At 42.7% G+C, this 21,881-nt stretch overlaps 1 pseudogene; it reads right to left on the reverse strand.

Annotated features, from left to right (window-relative positions):
- Positions 1 to 16,312: 16,312 nt before the first annotated feature.
- Positions 16,313 to 21,278, reverse strand: LOC113898316 (annotated as a pseudogene).
- Between the last annotated feature and the right edge of the window lie 603 nt (positions 21,279 to 21,881).

Raw genomic sequence — 21,881 nt, forward strand, 5'->3', positions numbered from 1 at the left:
TTGGGAAAATGTCTATTCAGGTCTTCCGCCCATTTTTCAATTGGGTTATTTTTTTTTAGTATTGAGTTGTCTGGGTTCTTTGTATGTTTTGGATATTTACTCCTAATCAGATATATCCTTTGCGAATATCGTCTCCCATTCATTTGTTGTTCAGTCACTAAGTCGTGTCCGACTCTGCTACCTCATGGACTGCAGCACTCCAGTATTCCCTGTCCTTCATTGTCTCCTGGAGATTGTTCAGACTCATGTCCATTGAGTTGACGATGCCATCCAACCATCTCATCCTCTGTCGCCCCCTTCTCCTCCTGCCCTCAATCTTTCCCAGCATCAGGGTCTTTTCCAATGAGTCAGCTCTTCACATCAGGTGGCCAAAGTATGGGAGCTTCAGCACCAGTCCTCCCATTCAGTAGGGTGAATTTTCATTTAGTTTCCTTTGCTGTGCAGAGGTTTTCAGTTTAGTTTTTAGTTTTCAGTTTAGGTTTTCAGATGTAGTCATATTTATTCATTTTTGCTTTTCTTTTTCTTGCCTGAAGGAGATCCATTAAAAAAAATCTTACTAAGACTTATGTCAAAGAGTGTACTGCCTATGTTTTCTTCTAGGAGTTTCAGATCTTATATTTTAAGTCTTTAATCCAGTTTCCATTTATTTTTGTATATGGTATGAAAACATCCTCTTTGTCTCTTTTTGCAGTTTTTGCTTAAAGTTTATTTTGTCTGATGTAAGTATAGCTATCCTAACCTTCATGTGGCTTTCATTTGCATGGAATATGTTTTTCCACCCCTTTAATTTGTCATGTATTCAAATTTCACCTTCTTAAAATATGTTTAATGGAATTACGATTGGCTAGACTTATCTAGGACTTCCTGATTCTTTTCACTAATGCTGATACATTTTCTTTTAGGTTTTTAACATGTCTATGATGCTAATTAAGAAAATTTATTGAAGTATAATTGATTTCTAATGTATTAATTTCTCCTATTCAGCAAAGTAACTTAGTTATACATATACATATATCCTTCTTCATATTCTTCTCCATTATGGTTTGTCACAAGATATTCAATCTAGTTTCCTATAGTAGGACCTTGTTTATCCATTCTATATATAATAGTTTGTATCTGCTAATCCCAGACTCCCAATCCATCTTGCCCACTTGGCAACCACAAGTCTGTTCTGCATACCTGTGAGTTTGTTTTTGTTTTGTAGATAGGTTGATTTGTATCATATTTTAGATTCCATATATAAGCAATATCATGATATTTGTTTTTTCTCTGTCTGACTTACTTCACTCAGTTTTATAACCTCTAGGTCCATCCATGTTGTTGCAAATGGCATTATTCCATTCTTTTTGATGGCTGAGTAATATTCCATTTTATATATGTATCTCATTTTCTTTATCCATTCATCTCTTGATGGATATTTAGGTTGTTTCCATGTCTTGGCATGGAAGTACTGAAAGGTTGTTGTTGAATCACACGAATACACCAGGATTCTTGGCCCCCGGAGGAGAAGAATTCAATCCGGGGCCAGAGACGAGGCTTGATCTCTCAGAGCTTTTGTGTAATAAAGTTTTATTAAAGTATAAAGGAGATAGAGAAAGCTTCTGACATAGGCATCAGAAGGGGGCAGAAAGAGTACCCGCTTGCTAGTGTTAACAATGAGGTTATATAATCCAAAGAATGTCTGGAGGTTGTAAAGACCTCATCAGACCTACTCCCATAATTTACATTTTAAGGTAACAGAAGGTTTAATCCAAAGACTGTCCTCAGGCAGAATACATTATTGTTATATAATCCTAAGGAATGTAGAGAAGGAAAAAAGTTTGTCCTTTCTTCCTCCTTGATAATTCCAGACCCCTCTCTCCTTGGGGACCCCTGGACTCCCTATCACCCTGCCTAGGAACTGACTCGCTCAGTACTATTGTAAATAGTACTGCTGTGAACATAGGGACACATATGTCTTTTCAGATTAGAATTTTATCTGAGTATATGCCCAGGAGTGGGATTACTGGATCATATGGCAACTCTATTTTTAGTTTTTTGAGGAAACTCCATACTGCTTTCCATAGTGACTGCATCAATTTACATTCCCACCAAGAGTGTAAGAAGGTTCCCTTTTCTCCACACCCTCTCCAATTCTGATACTTTAAAAAATCCACAGTAGGAACATACACAAAACAATTTGAGTTCTGCAGTAATTAATCATAATAGAAAGTGGTTATTTCCCTTATCTCTTTTGTAAAGTACGTTATTCCTTCAAATATCAGGAATTACTTATTGCTATGGTTTGAATGTTTGTGTTCTCCCCAATTCATAGTTGAAATCCTAATGCTTGATGTGATGGTATTGGGAAATGGGGGTCTCTGGGAGAAGACAGAGCCCTTATGAGTAGGATTAATGTGCTCACAAAAGAGACCCTACAGAGCTCCCTGGTCCTTGCCACCATGTGAGGACACAGCAAGAAGCCTGATATGAACCTGGAAGCTCTCACTAAACGTAGACTCTGCCATGATCCTGGACTTCCCAGCCTCCTGAACTAGGAAAAATAAACTTCTGTTGTTTATAAGCCCCCCAAGAATGTAATGTTTCATTATGGCAGTTTGATTGGACTAACACATTTAAGTGAAATAATTTATAGTACACTGATAGTAGTCTACAAATAAAGACGAAAAGGTATACATAGGGCTGTGGACAATTAGGTAACAGTTATTTCATAACTAAGCAATCTAACAAATTTATATTATATGGAAATGAATATTGCCAAGTGAGAATTAGAAAATGAATGTTACTAGTTGAGAAAACTAGTAAACACGAAACTGTTAAACACAAAGGCAGAGACTGCTCTTGCCCACCTGATACTCCTTCTCTCTTAATGATTGAACCTCGGTTCTGTGCTGTGCTTAGTAACTCAGTCGTGTCAGACTCTTTGTGACCCTGTGGACTGTAGCCTGCTAGGCTCCTCTGTCCATGGGGATTTTCCATGCAAGAATAGTGGAGTGGGTTGCCATGCCCTGCTCCCAACCCAAGGATTGAACCCAGGTCTCCTGCATTGCAGACAGATTCTTTACCATTGAGCCACCAGGGAAGCCCGACTAAACTTTTCCATTATTGAAATAACAGTGTGCTCAGCTATAAAGATGGAGAAGGCAATGGCACCCCACTCCAGTACTCTTGCCTAGAAAATCCCATGGACGGAGGAGCCTGGTAGGCTGCAGTCCATGGGGTCGCTAGAGTCGGACACGACTGAGTGACTTCACTTTCATTTCTCACTTTCATGCATTGGAGAAGGAAATGGCAGCCCACTCCAAAATTCTTGCCTAGAGACAGGGGAGCCTGGTGGGCTGCCGTCTATGGGGTTGCACAGAGTCGGACATGACTGAAGCGACTTAGCAGCAGCAGCAGCAGCTATAAAGAGCATTTAAAATCTCCCTGTCACAGAAATACCTAATGTGAGTGGAAGTGCTTATATGGGAAACTATGTAAATTCCGTAACCTATTTTTTTAAACTTCTGTCTTCAGTTCAGTTCAGTTGCTCAGTCATGTCCGACTCTTTTCGACCCCATGAATTGCAGCACGCCAGGCCTCCCTGTCCATCACCAACTCCCGGAGTTCACCCAAACTCATGTCCACTGCAAAGAATGCAATGGCACCCCACTCCAGTACTCTTGCCTGGAAAATTCCATGGATGGAGGAGCCTGGTAGGCTGCAGTCCATGGGGTCGCACAGAGTCGGACACGACTGAAGCGACTTAGCAGCAGCAGCAGCAGCAGCAGCAGCAGCAGCATGTCCATTGAGTCGGTGATGCCATCCAGTCATCTCATCCTCTGTTGTCCCCTTCTCCTGCCCCCAATCCCTCCCAGCATCAGAGTCTTTTCCAATGAGTCAACTCTTCACGAGGTGGCCAAAGTACTGGAGTTTCAGCTTTAGCATCAGTTCTTCCAAAGAACACCCAGAACTGATCTTCTTAGAATGGACTCGTTGGATCTCCTTGCAGATCAAGGGACTCTCAAGAGTCTTCTCCAACACCACAGTTCAAAAGCATCAATTCTTTGGCATTCAGCTTTCTTCACAGTCCAACTCTCACATCCATACATGACCACTGGAAAAACCATAGCCTTCACTAGACGGATCTTTGTTGGCAAAGTAATGTCTCTGCTTTTGAATATGCTGTCTAGGTCGGTCATAACTTTCCTTCCAAGGAGTAAGCGTCTTTTAATTTCATTGCTGCAATCACCATCTGCAGTGATTCTGGAGCCCCCCAAAATAAAGTCTGACACTGTTTCCACTGTTTCCTCATCTATTTCCCATGACGTGATGGGACCAGATGCCATGATCTTCGTTTTCTGAATGTTGAGCTTTAAGCCAACTTTTTCACTCTCCACTTTCACTTTCATCAAGAGGCTTTTTAGTTCCTCTTCACTTTCTGCCATAAGAGTGGTGTCATCTCCATATCTGAGGTTATTGATATTTCTCCTGGCAATCTTGATTCCAGCTTGTGCTTCTTCCAGCCCAGCGTTTCTCATGATGTACTCTGCATATAAATTAAATAAGCAGGGTGACAATATACAGCCTTGACATACTCCTTTTCCTATTTGGAACCAGTCTGTTGTTTCATGTCCAGTTCTAACTGTTGCTTCCTGACCTGCATATAGGTTTCTCATGAGGCAGGTCAGGTGGTCCGGTATTCCCATCTCTTTCAGAATTTCCCACAGTTTATTGTGATCCACACAGTCAAAGGCTTTGGCATAGTCAATAAAGCAGAAATAGATGTTTTTCTGGAACTCTCTTGCTTTTTCCATGATCCATCGGCTGTTGGCAATTTGATCTCTGGTTCCTTTGCCTTTTCTAAAACCAGCTGCGATGGCGCAGGAGTGACTGAGAGGAGCTACCCCACGTCCGAGGTCAGGGGCGGCGGCCGAGAGGAGCTACCCCACGCCAAACTTCTATCTTAAGAGAGTCTAAATTTTAAACCAGGTAGAGCAAACAGGGTTTCACCTCTCATGCCACATTTCATCTTGCTGTAATTACTTGTATCAATGTCTTTTCTAAAATGTGTACACTCTCTGAGGACAGGGGCTGACTATATCTTGTTTTACAGTGGAACTCAGAAGAGGCAGAGAATAAATATTTGTTGCATGAATAAATGAATGAACAAATTAATAAATGAACGAACGAATGAGTGAAGCGATGACTATCTGAATTTTGTGTTGAGAAGGATTCTGAGTTAGTATTTTACTTAGGGGAAATAATGTCATTACCCATTTGTTAGGACTGTCATAGGCATGTGTCGTTTTCATTAGGGATTTATGTTGTAAACACAAGTCACTAACATTATGCTATTTTATTGCAAAGTTTGATTTTGTGTTATGTGTTGATGTAATAACCATTAAAGAAATAATAAAAACATTAAAGTTGGAATAAAACTGGTTTGTTTAGTTCAATCTCCTTAAAATTGTAGATCTGGGAAATTAAGTGCTTTATTGAAAGTCTCACAGCTGCTTGAAGTGATTTCTTTTATTTTTTCTCCCACATGTTGCTGCCTCACCTTATTAATCCCTTCACCTCCCTAATTTAACTACCAGTTAGAGTCATATGGCAGTTATTCCAGCACAAGGGAGAGAGAGAGAAAACAATGTCAGAGATTGTTTTGAAATTACATGCGAAGTCCTGAAACTCTGAAACTCTGAAGTTCCAGTTCCTCTCCTTTTCCAGTGCCCACTCACTCCAGTGTTTGTAAAGTGAAACTAATAGTAAGCGCACAGCTTCCTGTTGATAAATTTTTCTTTTCACTTTTTTAACTTTCTGAATCACATACACTCAATTCTGTCCATTTTTTTTGAGAAGCATGGTTATTCAACTTTTGTTTCTGTTATACAAAATATTATAGAGTATTTACATTTTGGCTTACCCTTAGAAATTTTAATTTCATTTAATGTTGCTACTTTATAATTTCTTTTGGAAATGTTTCATCCAATAAATATGATCTTTTTTGCCCTACAAACCGCTAAAAGACTATAGACATGTGGACTGAGAAAAGGTCAGTTTTTTTCTTTTTTTAAATTGAAGTAAGTATAGTTGATTGACAATGTGTTCGTTTCAGGTGTCCAGCAAAGTGATTCAGTTATACACATATATATTCTTTTAAAGATTCTTTTCCGTTGTGCTGCTACTGCTAAGTCGCTTCAGTCGTGTCCGACTCTGTGCGACCCCATAGACGGCAGCCCACCAGGCTTCCCAGTTCCTGGGATTCTCCAGGCAAGAACACTGGAGTGGGCTGCCATTTCCTTCTCCAATGCATGAAAGTGAAAAGTGAAAGTGAAGTCGCTCAGTCGTGTCCGACTCTAGCGACCCCATGGACTGCAGCCTACCAGGCTCCTCCGTCCATGGGATTTTCCAGGCAAAAGTACTGGAGTGGGGTGCCATTGCCTTCTCCACTTTTCCATTGTAGGTTATCGCAAAGTAGTAGGTTCTGTTGGTTATATTATACGTATAGTAGTTGAGTGTATGTTAACCCCAAACTGCTAATTTATCCATCCATTCCCACCCCAAGAAAAGGTCAGTTTTGACTAAGATAGTACCATGTGTCAGAATAAGGGAGGGGCTGACAATGAGAAAGAGGCAAACAGCAAAGCAGGTATGACAACCAGAACATGGTGTTTAGAATAGGCAAGAGATACCCACACACTTGTGAAACCCCACACTAGTGTTTGGACTATCTACGGGAGTGCTATTATATGAGCGTGGCTAGCTACACGATAAAGTATACTGGCCTCATGTGCAATGTGAAATAACAGGAAAAAATGCTGACATTACGTTCCAGCATTGTGTTTTAAATATTGTTTTGCTCAAAGAGAAATGCAGTGTTCTTAATTTCAGACTTTGGTCATGATTTAGTATAAAGTTATAAAATAAAAATAAAGCATGGTTGACTCAGGACACTTGTAGATTATCCTATTAAACTGCCTCAGTGGCAGGGTATTAAATAGTATATTATTCCTTTTAAGGTGCTCACATGCTTACTTGCTCAGTTGTGTCTGACTATTTGCAACCCTATGGACTGTAGCCCACCAGACTCTCTGTCCATGGGGTTTTCCAGGCAGACATACTGCAGTGGGTTGCCATTTCCTTTTCCAGGGGATCTTCTAGATCCAGGGATAGAATCCATGTTTCCTGCACTGCAGGTGGATTCTTTACCACTGAGCCACTGGGGAAGCCCGGTAGTAACTTGGAGCATACTAAATCGAATTCCAGCCATAAAGGGTCACAGAACTGGAACTGAATTGGAAGGGGTCTTAGGTGGTACCTGGTCCACAACCTTCACCCGAGGAACTCAGAAGTAGGCAAGTAAGTGTAGCCCCAAACCTACGAAATTGATTCGAGGGCTAAATATTTAACAGCAATTCTCGTTTTGAACTCTCAAGTTTTTCTTACAATGCCATTTGAGTTATGCAACAACTGTTACCTGTAAAAACCATTTTTTTCTTCCCTCTGGATATTTAGGAATTCAGTTCTTGGCCAAGGTGTATTAGACCCTTCTTTTAAATTCTAAAGTTGACTCTCAAGGCCCTAGGTGTTAATCCCTCGTGCTCACACCTTGTCCTTTCCCACCGCCGAAGTTTGAGAACAGTAATGTTCTAGAAACTTGGGTTTGAGCCTGGATTTGATCCCTGGGTTGGGAAGAGCCCCCTGAGAAGGGAATGGCCCACTCCAGTATTCGTGCCCAGAGAATTCCAGGGACAGAGGAGCCTGGCGCGTTGCAGAGCGGGACAGACTGAGCGACCAACACTTTCACTTTTCACAGTAAAATTAAGAGGCCCTGAAATTGGCTCCATCTCCTCTAAGCGCTTCTTATGCACCCTCCCCCAGCCTCTGTCTCTTCCTCGTCGTTCTCACACCCCAATCCTCCCAACAAGTCCGTTTGTCGTTATCCTAGGAAGAGTGTGAAGGTGGATGACACCTGCCTTTGCACGGACCCCTGGCTCTGGGAGATTTGTTCATCTCTTTATCTCACAGAAACAGCAAAGTCGTCTCCGGCAGCCTCTGCAGGCCCTTCCCGTTCCGCTCTGTGATAGTCACGTGACCGCGAGAGCAGCGGCACAAAAAGCGGAAGTCGGCCTCAGGGCAGGACGCCGGCGTCCAGCCCTGTAATCGCAGCTGCGCGCGTGTGCCTTTTGACAGCGGTTGGCAAACCCCGTCAGATTGGAAGAACGGACCTGTGCCCAGAGGGAAGGCAAATTTTGTCTAACCTAAGAGATTGACTGAGACTGTCGATACTGAAACTCTTTCACTGGGGGAACTTGGTAAAAACAGGCACGGACCTTACTGTGCCTCCACGACTCGCCTTCTTTCTCGTGTTTATTAGTTCTCTGGTAGTTCTGATATTCATCAGATTCTTTGTTGTTGTTTAGTGGCTAAGTTGAGTTCAACTCTTTGTGACCCCATGGAGTGAAGCCTGCCAGGTTCCTCTGTCCGTGAGATTGCCCAGGCAAGAATACTGGAGTGGGTGCCATTTCTTTCAGGGGATCTTCCCCACCCAGGGATGGAATTCTGCAGGCGTCTTGAATTGCAGGCGAATTCTTTTACCGCTGAGCCACCAGGGAAGCAAGTGCACGTAAATCACCCGTGGGTCTTGTTGAAATGCAGCTTCTGGCTCAGTATATTTGAGGTTAGGCCCCAGATTCTGTAGTTCTAACAAGTTCCCAGGTGTTGCTTATTTATTGGTGATCTATGCAGAGCACACTTTGAGGAGCAACACTCTAAGACACTGATTGGCAAACCCTGCCTTGGGACCACCTGGGGATAGTGAAAATTACCCTCTAGGGCCATCCCCGCATGTCTTGATTAGGTGAGTAGAGAGATGCAGTGATGCTAAGACACTAGGCATTTTTAAAAGCTTCCAAGTGATTCAGCCAAATCTGAGAACCACTGAGATAAGCCACCGATTCTAGGGCACCTGGTGTCTTTGGCTGCTCACCTTCTTGACCACTTGGGTTCTAAACCCTTTTTGGAGAGTGACCTACCTTCCCACCTCCACCTGGAAACAGGTTTACTCCATTTGAAAGTAGATTAGAGGCATGGTTCTCCTACCACTTAAATACCACTCCTGGGCATATACCCAGACAAAACTATAATTAGAAAAGATACCTCATGTATCTCAATGTTCATAGCAACACTATTTACAGTAGCCAACACATGGAAGCAACCTAAGTGTCCATCAACAGAGGATTGGATAAACAAGATGTGGTACATATATACAATGAAATATTACTCAGTCATAAAAAGAATGAAAATTTGCAGCAACATGGATGAACCTAGAGATGATCGTACTAAGTCAGGCAGAGAAAGGCAAATACCATAGGATATCCCTTATATGTGGAATCTAAAATACAAATACAGGTGCCTGAGAGCTGATTGGTTAAAATGCCAGAGTAGAAGGGCGCATGCTCATCTCTTCCTGAGAAAGCACCCAAATCACAACTAGCTGTTGAACAACTATGGACAGGAGGATGCTGGGATGCCTCCCGTCCAGAGACAAAGGAGAAGCTGCAACAAGATGGTAGGAGGGGCACAATCATAATAAGGTTAAATCCCATACCCGACAAGTGGGTGGTCCACAAAGTGAAGAACAATGATGTTAGAGAAGCTCTTCCACTGTTGTGAAGGCTCTGAGGCCCACGTCAGGCTTTCCAGCCTGGGGATACAGGCAAAGGGACTAGGAGCCCCCAGGAAATCTGATGTTGAAGGCCAGTGGGGTTGGATTACAGGACCGGGGGAAATGAGGCTCCACTCTTAGAGGGTACACACAAAGTCTTGGGCTCCTAGGACCCAGGCGGGGAGGAGACTGAACCCAACATACCTGCTAGTGTTGGAGGGTCTCCTGAAGAGGCGTGGGCTGGCAGTGCTTTGCCACACGGATGTAGGCACTAGCAGCTGCGGTCCTGGGAGTTGCCCACTGGTGGGAACCCTACGGGAGGATGCCATTAGCCCTACCATAGAGCCTGTAGACTCCAGGGCAGGGTCACCTCAGGTCAAACCACCAAGATAGGATGCAAAGGAATTTATTTACAAAGCAGAAATAGGCCCACAGAGGAAGAGAACAGACTTGTGGTTTCGAAGGGGAAGGGGTGGTGGGGAAGGGTTGGATTGGGAGTTTGGGGTTAACAGATGCAAACTATTATATGTGTGCTGTGCTAAGTCACTCAGTCATGTCTGACTTTTTGCAGCCCTATGGACTGTAGCTGCCAGGCTTCTCTGGCCATGGGATTCTCTAGGCAAGAGTACTGGAGTGGGTTGCCATGCCCTCATCCAGGGGATCTTCCAAACCCAGGTAACAAACTCATGTCTCTTATGTCTCCTGCATTGGCAAGAAGGTTCTTTACCACTAGCACCATCTGCTGTTGCTGCTGCTGAGTCACTTCAGTCGTGTCCGACTCTGTGCGACCCCAGAGACAGCAGCCCATCAGGCTCCCCAGTCCCGGGGATTCTCCAGGCAAGAACACTGGAGTGGGTCTAGCACCATCTGAGAAGCCCTCAACTATTTTATATAGAAAATGCATCAACAACAAGGTCCTACTGTATAGCACAGGAAACTGTGTGCAGTATCCTGTGATAAATTGTAATAGAAAAGGATATGAAAAAGGATGTGTATATATATATCATATAGCTGAGTCACTTTGCTGTACAGCAGACATTAACACAGCATTGTAAATCAAAAGTGAAAGTCGGTCAGTCGTGTCCAACTCTTTGCAACCCCATGAACTGTAGTCCACCTGACTCCTCTGTCTCTGGTGTTCTCCAGACAAGAATAGTGGAGTGGGTTGCCGTTCTCTTCTCCACGGGATCTTCCTGACCCAGGGATTGAACACAGGTCTCCCACGTTGCAGGCGAATTCTTTACCATCTGAGCCACCAGGTAGAGCGGAAATTAACACAGCATTGTAAATCAGCTGTACTTCAATAAAATTTTAAAAACCTTATGTATTTTCTGGGGAAAAAATGACCTCTTACATGCTTTAGCACAATGATCAAAGTCAAAAACTTACTCTGGTACAATACTGTCACCTAACCTACAGCCTGTATGCAAATTTCATCAATTATTGCATTAACATTTTTTATAGATACAGATTTTCTCCAGTTCATAATCTGTCTAGAAGTACTGTTAGTTTGTTCCTCAAGATTCAGTTTGATTTTAATTCCTTTGCTCTTTTAAAGCCAGAGCAAGATGGCTGTCATCACTTCCCAAAGTGACAAAAGACAAAGTTAATAGGGTTTTTGCCTTTTAAAATATAGCTTTATCTGTGTTATTTTGCCCACTTGCTATCAAGGCCTTCACAGATTAAAGAGGGCATAAATTTTCTTTCACTTCTGTTCCAGCCTACATTTCCTCCTGTAATGACTGTGTTTGCACACAGGACTCTTCAGTTGGTGCCAAAATAGGTGGGTCTCACCTGTTTGCTTCTCAAATGAGCACATCCACTGGATGCCTAAAGATGATCCGTAAATGGAGATATTGATAAACTGTACCTCATCAAAATAAAAAAACTCTGGCCCTGTGAAAGATCCTGTTAAAAGGATTTTAAAAAGCTACTGACTGGGAGAAATATGCTTACAAATCACTCATGACTGACTGAATAATGGCTACTTAAAAATATCAAGTCCTGATGCCTGGAACTTGTAAATGTTATTTTATTTGGGTCATTGTTGATGTAATTAAACTAAGGCTTTTGAGATAAGGAGATTATTTAGGTTATCCAGGTGGGCCCTAAATGCTAACACAATTTTCCTTGTAAGAAAAAGGCTGAGGGAAATTTGACAAATACATACAGAGAAGAGACGCCAGCATGAAGACGGAGGCAGAGACTGCAGCGATGCAGTCACCAGGGAGACACAGGGAGGAGAGCAGGTGAGGACAGAGCAAAGAGAGCAGGGGCCACAAGCGCAGGCATGCCCACAGCCACCAGGAGCTGGAGGAGGCAGAAGATGGCCTTTCTCCAAAGGGTGAGCAGGCCTGCTGACAGCTTCCCTTTGAGCTTCATGTCTCCAGAACTGCCAGGGAGTACATTTCCATTGACACACTGTTGGTGGTGATTTGCTCCAGCAGCCTTGGGAAGCTAATACAACATCTATCCGACAAAGGGCTACTGTTTTATTTTTTAATTTTAAAATTTTCATTGGCTTGTAGTTGATTAACAATGCTGTGTTTCAGGTGCATAACAAAGTGAATCAGTTATAGGTATATCCCCTCTTTTTCACATTCTTTTCCCATATAGGTTACTGCAGAATATTGAGTAGAGTTCCTGTGCTGTACAGTAGAAGGACTAGTATTCTAAACAATGAAAGAGCATCACAAACTCAACAGTAAAATGCAGTCTGATTAGAATGAACAAAAACATATACAGACATTTTACTGACAAGGATAAACAGGTGGCAGAGAAGCACAGAAAAGGGTGTTTAACAAGACTATCCATCAAGGAAATGCATATTGAAACAAAAAATGGTACAAATGTATTTACAAAATAGTTACAGATATAGGAAACAAATTTATGGTTATTGGGAGGAAAGGGGGAGGGATGAATTGGGAGTTTGGGATTGGCATAAACACACTACTATATGTAGTAGTACATGTACTACATGTACTATTGATACAGGTAACAACTTGGAGGAATCGCCAAGAAATTATGTTGAGTGAAAAAAGTTAATCCCAAAAGGTTACCTTGGGTATGATCTTAACTTTCAGTTCAGTTCAGTTGTTCAGTCGTGTCCATCTCTTTGCGACCCCATGAGTCGCAGTACGCCAGGCCTCCCTGTCCATCACCATCTCCTGGAGTTCACTGAAACTCGTGTCCATCGAGTTGGTGATGCCATCCAGCCATCTCATCCTCTGTCGTCCCCTTCTCCTCCTGCCCCCAATCCCTCCCAGCATCAGAGTCTTTTCCAATGAGTCAACTCTTCGCATGAGGTGGCCAAAGTACTGGAGTTTCAGCTTTAGCATCATTCTTAACTTAGGTAACGTTTTTTAAATAGCAGAATTTTGAAATAGAAGGCAAAGTAACGATTGCCACTAAATAGAAAAGAGGATTGGGAGGGGTGGGAAGAAGGCGGGTGTGATTATAAAAGCACAACATGAAGGGTCCTCATGATTTACCTTTTTTTTTTTCTTAAAAAATAAATAACAACTGTATTAAGTTGTAATTCACATACCATAAATTCGCCCATTTACAATGTATACAGATCATTGTTTTTTAAGATATTCACAAATATTTGCAATGATTCTCACAATCAATTTTAGAACATTTTTGTCATTCTGAAAATAAGCCCTGATAACTACTAAAAGTCATTCCCTACTTTCCAGCCACCCTGCCCGTGGTCATAGGCAAACACTAATAGATTTTCTGTCGCTCTATATTAGGAAACTATGATCCCACAGGTGCAGGGCAACTAAGCCTGTGCACTCTGGAGCCTGGGCGGCAACTCCTGAGCCTGTGTGCCACACTAGAGAATTTGTGTGCAACAGTGAAAGGTTACACGTGATGCAACGAAGACCTTGTGTGCACAACTAAGACCCAACACAACAAAATAAAGACAAGTCGTAAGCACGCGAGGCAGCAAGAATCACAGAAGAACTGCACAAAAAAGATCTTCACGACCCAGATAACCACGATGCTGTGATCACTCACCTAGAGCCAGGCATCCTGGAATGAGAAGTCAAGTGGGCCTTAGGAAGCTTCTCTACCAACAAAGCTAGTGGAGGTGATAGAACTCCAGTTGAGCTGTTTCAAATCCTAAAAGATAATGCTGTGAAAGTGCTGCGTTCAATATGCCAACAAATTTGGAAAACTCAGCAGTGGCCACAGGACTGGAAAAGGTCAGTTTTCATTCCAATCACAAAGAAGGGCAATGCCAAAGAATGCTCAAACTACTGCACAATTGCAGTCATCTCACACACTAGCAAAGTAATGCTCAAAATTCTCCAAGCCAGGCTTCAACAGTACATGAACCATGAACTTCCAGATGTTCAAGCTGGATTGAGAAAAGGCAGAAGAACCAGAGATCAAATTGTCAACATCTGCTCAATCATTAAAAAGCTACAGAATTCCAGAAAAGCATCTACTTCTGCTTTATTGATTATGCCAAATCCTTTGTGTAGATCACAACAAACTGTGGGAAATTCTTAAAGAGGTGGGAATGCCAGACCATCTTACCTGAGAAATGTGTATGCAGGTCAAGAAGCAACAGTTAGAACCAGACATGGAACAACAGACTGGTTCCAAATCGGGAAAGGAGTACATCAAGGCTGTATACTGTCACCTTGCTTATTTAACTTACATGCAGAGTACATCATGCGAAGTGCCGGGCTGGATGAAGCACAAGCTAGAATCAAGATTGCCGGGAGAAATATCAATAACCTCAGATATGCAGATGATACCACCCTATGGCAGAAAGTGAAGAGGAACTAAAGCTTGTTGATGAAAGTGAAAGAGGAGAGTGAAAAAGCTGGCTTAAAACTCAACACTCAAAAAACGAGGATCATGGCATCCAGTCCCATCACTTCATAGCAAATAGATGGGGAAACAATGGAAACAGTGACAGACTTTATTTTCTTGGGCTCCAAAATCACTGCAGATGGTGACTGCAGACATGAAATTAAAAGATGCTCGCTCCTTAGAAGAAAAGCTATGACCAACCTAGACAGCATATTAAAAAGCAGAGACATTACTTTGCCGACAAAGGTCCGTCTAGGCAAAGCTTTGGTTTTTCCAGTAGTCATGAATGGATGTGAGAGTTGGACTACAAAGAAAGCTGTGTACCGAAGAATTGATGCTTTTGAACTGTGGTGTTGGAGAAGACTCTTGAGAGTCCCTTGGATTGCAAGGCGATTCAACCAATCCATTCTAAAGGAACTCAGTCTTGAATATTCATTGGAAAGACTGATGCTGAAACTCCCAATACTTTGGCCACCTGATGCGAAGAACAGATTCACTGGAAAAGACCCTGATGGTGGGAAAGATTGAAGGCAGGAGGAGAAGGGGACAACAGAGGATGAGATGGTTGAATGGCATCACTGACTCAATAGATAAGAGTTTGAGCAAGCTCCCAGAGTTGGTGATGGACAGGGAAGCCTTGTGTGCTGCAGTCCATGGGGTCGCAAAGATTCTGACATGACTGAGTGACTGAACTGAAGCATGCAAGAGTTTTAGTGTAATTTTACATACTTTCCTTATTTCAACTTGTAGTATTGATTTTTATTTCCACTAAATACTTAATCATAATGGCAAGGGTAAGTGAAAATTTGGAAAGTAGGAATAATTTTAGGGGCAGTACTTTAAAAAATGTATCTACATGTTTGAATACAGTCTAATTAACATATAATAAGTAAAAGCATAGGTTATCTAACTACTTGAAATTTTAAAATCAGATCTTGTCTAAACGATTTTATTTTTGCTAAAGAACAGCTATTCTTAATAGGCAATAACTGCTTTCTTAAATGTAATGAGAAAACCATCACAAACTATTAATGCAAATTATTATAATAAGTATGGGGCAAAAGGGCTTATGATCCTTTGGCTTTATTCTTCTTTGGAAGAGGTCAGGAGAATATTGGCTTGAATTCTGTCATCCTTATCTACTTACTTTACTGTGTTCTTAACACTATTCATAAAACTTCTTAGGTGACAAGTTGAGCATTCAATGAAATGTTAATGGCAAATTATTTGCAAATGTCTATCTTAAGGTGTTTAAAAAATGAATTGGAATTTACCATGGAATATAATTTGGGCTTCACTGGTGCTTCCATGGTAAAGAAGACACAGGTTCTATCCCTGGGTCAGGAAGATTCCCGGGAGAAGGAAATGGCAACCCACTCCAGTATTCTTGGCTGGGAAATCCCATGGACAGAGGAGCCTGGTGGGCTACAGTCCGTGGGGTCCCAAAAGAGTCAGACACAACTTAGCAACTAAACAACAATAACAACAAGTAAGGCTTCTTTGTTTTTCAAGAGACTTATCTTGAAAGTTTTCTTTAATACTAGTCTCTGACATTATAAAATTTTTGTTTTTTGTGCTCTGACAATTTCTAAATACAAACTGGGTTAAAAGATTGTTTCAAAAATCTGCTGCTTCATCAGAAGGCATTAGAACATTTCTTACAGGAAAGAATCCTATTAGTCTTTTAGTTGCTAATGTATGAATCATAACAGGTAAGAAAAAACCAGGTGGAAAATGACTAACATACTGGAAATATTTGCATGTGCAAAAATACCGCTACTTCATTTTCTCTGTATCTGAGCGGCCCTGGGAGGATCCCTGTGCTTCTCATCCTCAGCAGGTGTGTGGTGTGCTCTGTAGATTGGCATCAGTTATCCGGCTGTTATGCTCGGCCATCTGCTTAAGGATGTAGGGGATTATGCTGTCTATGGAAGCATTGCCCATGTGACCAGTAAAAAGTGTTCTTTGGTTATGTTAGTGCTCATCAGCCTGAGTGCCCGCAGGCGGTTTGAGGATCTGGGCCAGTCAGTAGGTGTCTTCCAAGTAGGTTTTCTGAACACAATCCTCCAACTCCATCTCTGCTTTTCTTCTAATCTTAAAATCTGGCTTGTGCTGGCCAAATCTGGATTAGTTCAGTCACTCAGTCGTATCTGACTCTTTGTAACCCCTTGGACTGCAGCACACCAGGCCTCCCTGTCCATCACCAACTCCCGGAGCCAACTCAAACTCATGTCCATCGGGTCAGTGATGCCATCCAACCATCTCATCCTCTGTTGTCCCCTTCTCCTCCCACCTTCAGTCTTTCCCAGCATCAGGGGCTTTTCCATTGAGTCAGTTCTTTGCATCAGGTGGCCAAAGTATTAGAGCTTCAGCATCAGTTCTTTCAGTGAATATTCAGGACTGATTTCCTTTAGGATTGACTGGTTTGATCTCCTTGCAGTCCAAGGGACTCTCTTCAAAGAGTTCTCTCCAACACCACAGTTTGAAAGCATCAATTCTTCAGTGCTCAACTTTAATTATAGTCAGACTCTTACATCCATACATGACTACTGGGAAAACCATAGCTTTGACTAGACAGACCTTTGTTGATAAAGCAATGTCTCTGATTTTTAATATGCTGTCTGGGTTGGTTATAGCTTTTCTTCCAAGGAGCAAGCATCTTTTAATTTCATGGCTGCAGTCACCATCTGCAGTGCGTTGGGAGCCCAAGAAAATAAAGTCTGTCACTGTTTCCATTGTTTCCCCATGTATTTGCCATGAAGTGATGGGACAGGATGCCATGATCTTAGTTTTAGAATGCTGGATTCAAAAACCTGGATGCTGGGGACTAAAGAGAGCTATAGCTTTAAGATACGCATACTCATAGCTGTCTATACCCAGCTTTGCTCTTCTGTTACACGGCTCCTGAAACTTCCAGGTGTGCTCCATGACTGAATTTATCCACTTGCCAGAAGGTTTGTCTTCCTGGATATTGTCCTGCAGCTGATTGACTCTGGCCACAGGGTAGTGGGAGGCTTATGTTCTGGGCCAGGCCAAGGTTGGGGAGCTCATTTGAGCAGGCTTGCATCAGGCTGGTTCAGCAATCCTGCCCAAGTGCCTGAAGGGCTAGGCTTAACCCGGCTCAGTGCGTGGAGAGGAAACACAGGCAGAAGTAGCCTTGAGAGGCAGTGCACATTGAGGCACTCTGGAATCGGGCTGGCCACAGGATGTGAATGCTGAAAAGAAGGAGGGCGTGGGCCCCAGTGATGAGTGTGGACTGGTCTCTAATGATGACATAGATGTTCCCTCCTCTGCTGGTGTCTGTCTCACCTGCCAGGCTTGGAGGTGAGGAGCTGTCTGAGGTTTTCAGTGTTTTAGCTAAAGTATCACATGCCAGAGTAATCTCACTTGCCGATTGATGCTCCTGGGGTATTTCTGAAGCATCACCACTGATAAGGGATTCACTTCAGTTGACAAAGGCAGTCACTTCATTTGCCAGTGTGCTCAGATCTGGCTTGTTGCAGCCTTGGAATCCACGGTTAGGAGAAGGGTACCAGCCTCGTGTATGAAGAGTTGCACGCAGTTCACAAGCATCCTGGATCAAGACCTGTTGTCTTGTTCCCCTTTATCTGCCTTGAGTGTGGGAGTGGCTATCAGAGGATTTCTCAGATCCTTCTGGATAAAGGGTTTTCTCGGTTGCAGCAGCACAATTGCTTGGTTTCTCCCTTTGCACGTCAAAGTGCTTCTGTTCACCAGTCCCAAACTCTGAATTTATCCCTCCCCCTTCGCTCACCGTAAGTTTGTCTGTGAGTCTGGGAACGTTGATCTTATACATCTACAGAGCAGCGTTCATGGATGACACTTGTGGTTCATTCCCTGTATGTGGGCAAAGTGTACCTTCTTGCACATGGCTTTCTTCTTCAGAGTCTAAGTGTAGAACAGATTACTCAGCAAGGTCTTGTACACAGTAGATCTGTGAGAGTTTAGGGGCACTTTGACTGTTGATAGATATTTCATTAAATGGCTGTCAGTGTCTGAGGGCTATTGCTGTGGGGAGACGTGCCACAGTGGTATTCAAGAACCTTATTTCAGGGATTTCCCTGGTGGCCCAGTGGTTAGGAACCTGCCTGCCAGTGCAGGGGGCATGGGTTCAATCCCTGGTCTGGGAAGATACCACATGCCACAGAACAGCCAAGCCCGTGCTCCATGGCTGTTGAGCCTGTGCTTCAGAGCCCGGGAGCCGCAACTGCTGAGCCCTCACACTGCACCTCCTGAAGCCTCAGCTCCACCTTCTGAAGCCTGGGCGCCACACCGAGAGTGGCCCCTGCTCGCTGCACCATAACTAGAGAAAGGCCACGCACAGCCTTGTTAAATTTATTTATTAAGTAAGCTCACATGCTAGTAAAGTAATGCTCAAAATTCTCCAAGCCAGGCTTCAGCAATATGTGAACCATGAACTTCCAGACGTTCAAGCTGGTTTTAGAAAAGGCAGACGAACCAGAGATCAAATTGCCAACATCTGCTGGATCATCGAAAAAGCACGAGAGTTCCAGAAAAACATCTATTTCTGCTTTATTGACTATGCCAAAGCCTTTGACTGTGTGGATCACAGTAAACCATGGAAAATTCTGAAAGAGATGGGAATACCAGACCACCTTCCCTGCCTCTTGAGAAATCTGTATGCAGGTCAGGAAGCAACAGTTAGAACCGGGCATGGAACAACAGACTGGTTCCAAATAGGAAAAGGAGTACGTCAAGGCTGTATATTGTCACCCTGCTTATATAACTTCTATGCAGAGTGCATCATGAGAAACGCTGGGCTGGAAGAAGCACAAGCTGGAATCAAGACTGCTGGGAGAAATATCAATAACCTCACATATGCAGATGATACCACCCTTATGGCAGAAAGTGAAGAGGAACTAAAAAGCCTCTTGATGAAGGTGAAAGTGGAGAGTGAAAAAGTTGGCTTAAAGCTCAACATTCAGAAAACGAAGATCATGGCATCTGGTCCCATCACTTCATGGGAAATAGATGGGGAAACAGTGGAAACAGTGTCAGACTTTATTTTGGGGGGCTCCAGAATCACTGCAGATGGTGATTGCAGCCATGAAATTAAAAGACGCTTACTCCTTGGAAGGAAAGTTATGTCCAACCTAGATAGCATATTCAAAAGCAGAGACATTACTTTGCCAGCAAATGTCCTTCTAGTCAAGGCTACAGTTTTTCCAGTGGTCATGTATGGATGTGAGAGTTGGACTGTGAAGAAAGCTGAATGCCAAAGAATTGATGCTTTTGAACTGTGGTGTTGGAGCAGACTCTTGAGAGTCCCTTGGACTGCAAGGAGATCCAACCAATCCATTCTAAAGGAGATCAGCCCTGAGTGTTCTTTGGAAGGACTGATGCTAAAGCTGAAACTCCAGTACTTTGGCCACCTCATGTGAAGAGTTGACTCATTGGAAAAGACTCTAACTCTGGGAGGGATTGGGGACAGGAGGAGAAGGGGACAATAGAGGATGAGATGTCTAGATGGCATCACTGACTCGATGGACGTGAGTTTGAGTGAACTCCAGGAGTTGGTGCTGGACAGGGAGGCCTGGCCTGCTGAGATTCATGGGGTCCCAAAGAGTCGGACACAACTGAGTGACTGTTCTGAATCTGAATTAAAAAGAACCTTATTTCAAAATTACACAAGCCCTTCCTGTAGCTTGATAGGCTGGTGTATCAGATCAGATCAGATCAGTCGCTCAGTCTTGTCCAACTCTTTGCGACCCCATGAATCGCAGCATGCCAGGCCTCCCTGTCCATCACCAACTCCTGGAGTTCACCCAGACTCACGTCCATTGAGTCAGTGATGCCATCCAGCCATCTCATCCTCTGTCGTCCCCTTCTCCTCCTGCCGCCAATCCCTCCCAGTATCAGAGTCTTTTCCAGTGAGTCAACTCTTCACATGAGGTGGCCAAAGTACTGGAGTTTTCAGCTTCAGCATCATTCCTTCCAAAGAAATCCCAGAGCTGATCTCCTTCAGAATGGACTGGTTGGATCTCCTTGCAGTCCAAGGGACTCTCAAGAGTCTTCTCCAACACCACAGTTCAAAAGTATCATGTATACCTGTGGTGGATTCATTTTGATATTTGGCAAAACTAATACAATTATGTAAAGTTTAAAAATAAAATTAAAAAAAATAAAAAATAAAATAAAATCTTTCCAAGATAAAAAAAAAAAAAAAAAGCATCAATTATTTGGCGCTCAGCCTTCTTCACAGTCCAACTCTCACATCCATATATGACCACAGGAAAAACCATAGCCTTGACTAGACGAACCTTTGTTGGCAAAGTAATGTCTCTGCTTTTGAATATGTTATCTAGGTTGGACATAACTTTCCTTCCAAGGAGTAAGCGTCTTTTAATTTCATGGCTGCAATCACCATCTGCAGTGATTCTGGAGCCCCCCAAAATAAAGTCTGACACTGTTTCCACTGTTTCCCCATCTATTTCCCATGAAGTGATGGGACCAGATGCCATGATCTTCGTTTTCTGAATGTTGAGCTTTAAGCCAACTTTTTCACTCTCCACTTTCACTTTCATCAAGAGGCTTTTTAGTTCCTCTTCACTTTCTACCATAAGGGTGGTGTCATCTGCATATGTGAGGTTATTGATATTTCTCCCAGCAGTCTTGATTCCAGCTTGTGCTTCTTCCAGCCCAGCGTTTCTCATGATGTACCCTGCATATAAATTAAATAAGCAGGGTGACAATATACAGCCTTGACGTACTCCTTTTCCTATTTGGAACCAGTCTGTTGTTCCATATCCAGTTCTAACTGTTGCTTCCTGACCTGCATACAAATTTCTCATGAGGCAGGTCAGGTGGTCTGGTATTCCCATCTCTTTCAGAATTTTCCACAGTTTATTGTGATCCACACGGTCAAAGGCTTTGGCATAGTCGATAAAGCAGAAATAGATGTTTTTCTGGAACTCTCTTGCTTTTTCCATGATCCATCGGATGTTGGCAATTTGATCTCTGGTTCGTCTGCCTTTTCTAAAACCAGCTTGAACATCAGGAAGTTCATGGTTCACATATTCAATACATTGTTTTGTACTAATAATAACTGGAATGCTTTAAACTAGTTTCTATTTTTTGTGTCATATTTTCAAGGAATTTTTGTTCTGTTTATATTGTTAACCTTTTTTTGAAAGAATTTCAGATTTACAGAAAAGTTGCAAAAGTAGTGCAAAGATCCACTGGGTTCTATATATCCTTCAGTCAGATTTTCCAGTTGTTAACAATGTCCATATTTGCATTCTTTTTCTCTCTCTCTCTACACACACAAATACATATACATACATTGACTGTGGATTTTTTTTTGTTCCTGAACTTACTTGAAAATAAGTTGCATACATGATGCCCTGTAGCCTTTCATATTCAG

Source organism: Bos indicus x Bos taurus, chromosome 1 (genome assembly GCF_003369695.1).
Source record: "Bos indicus x Bos taurus breed Angus x Brahman F1 hybrid chromosome 1, Bos_hybrid_MaternalHap_v2.0, whole genome shotgun sequence".
In the NCBI taxonomy this organism is placed as follows: Eukaryota; Metazoa; Chordata; class Mammalia; order Artiodactyla; family Bovidae; genus Bos; species Bos indicus x Bos taurus.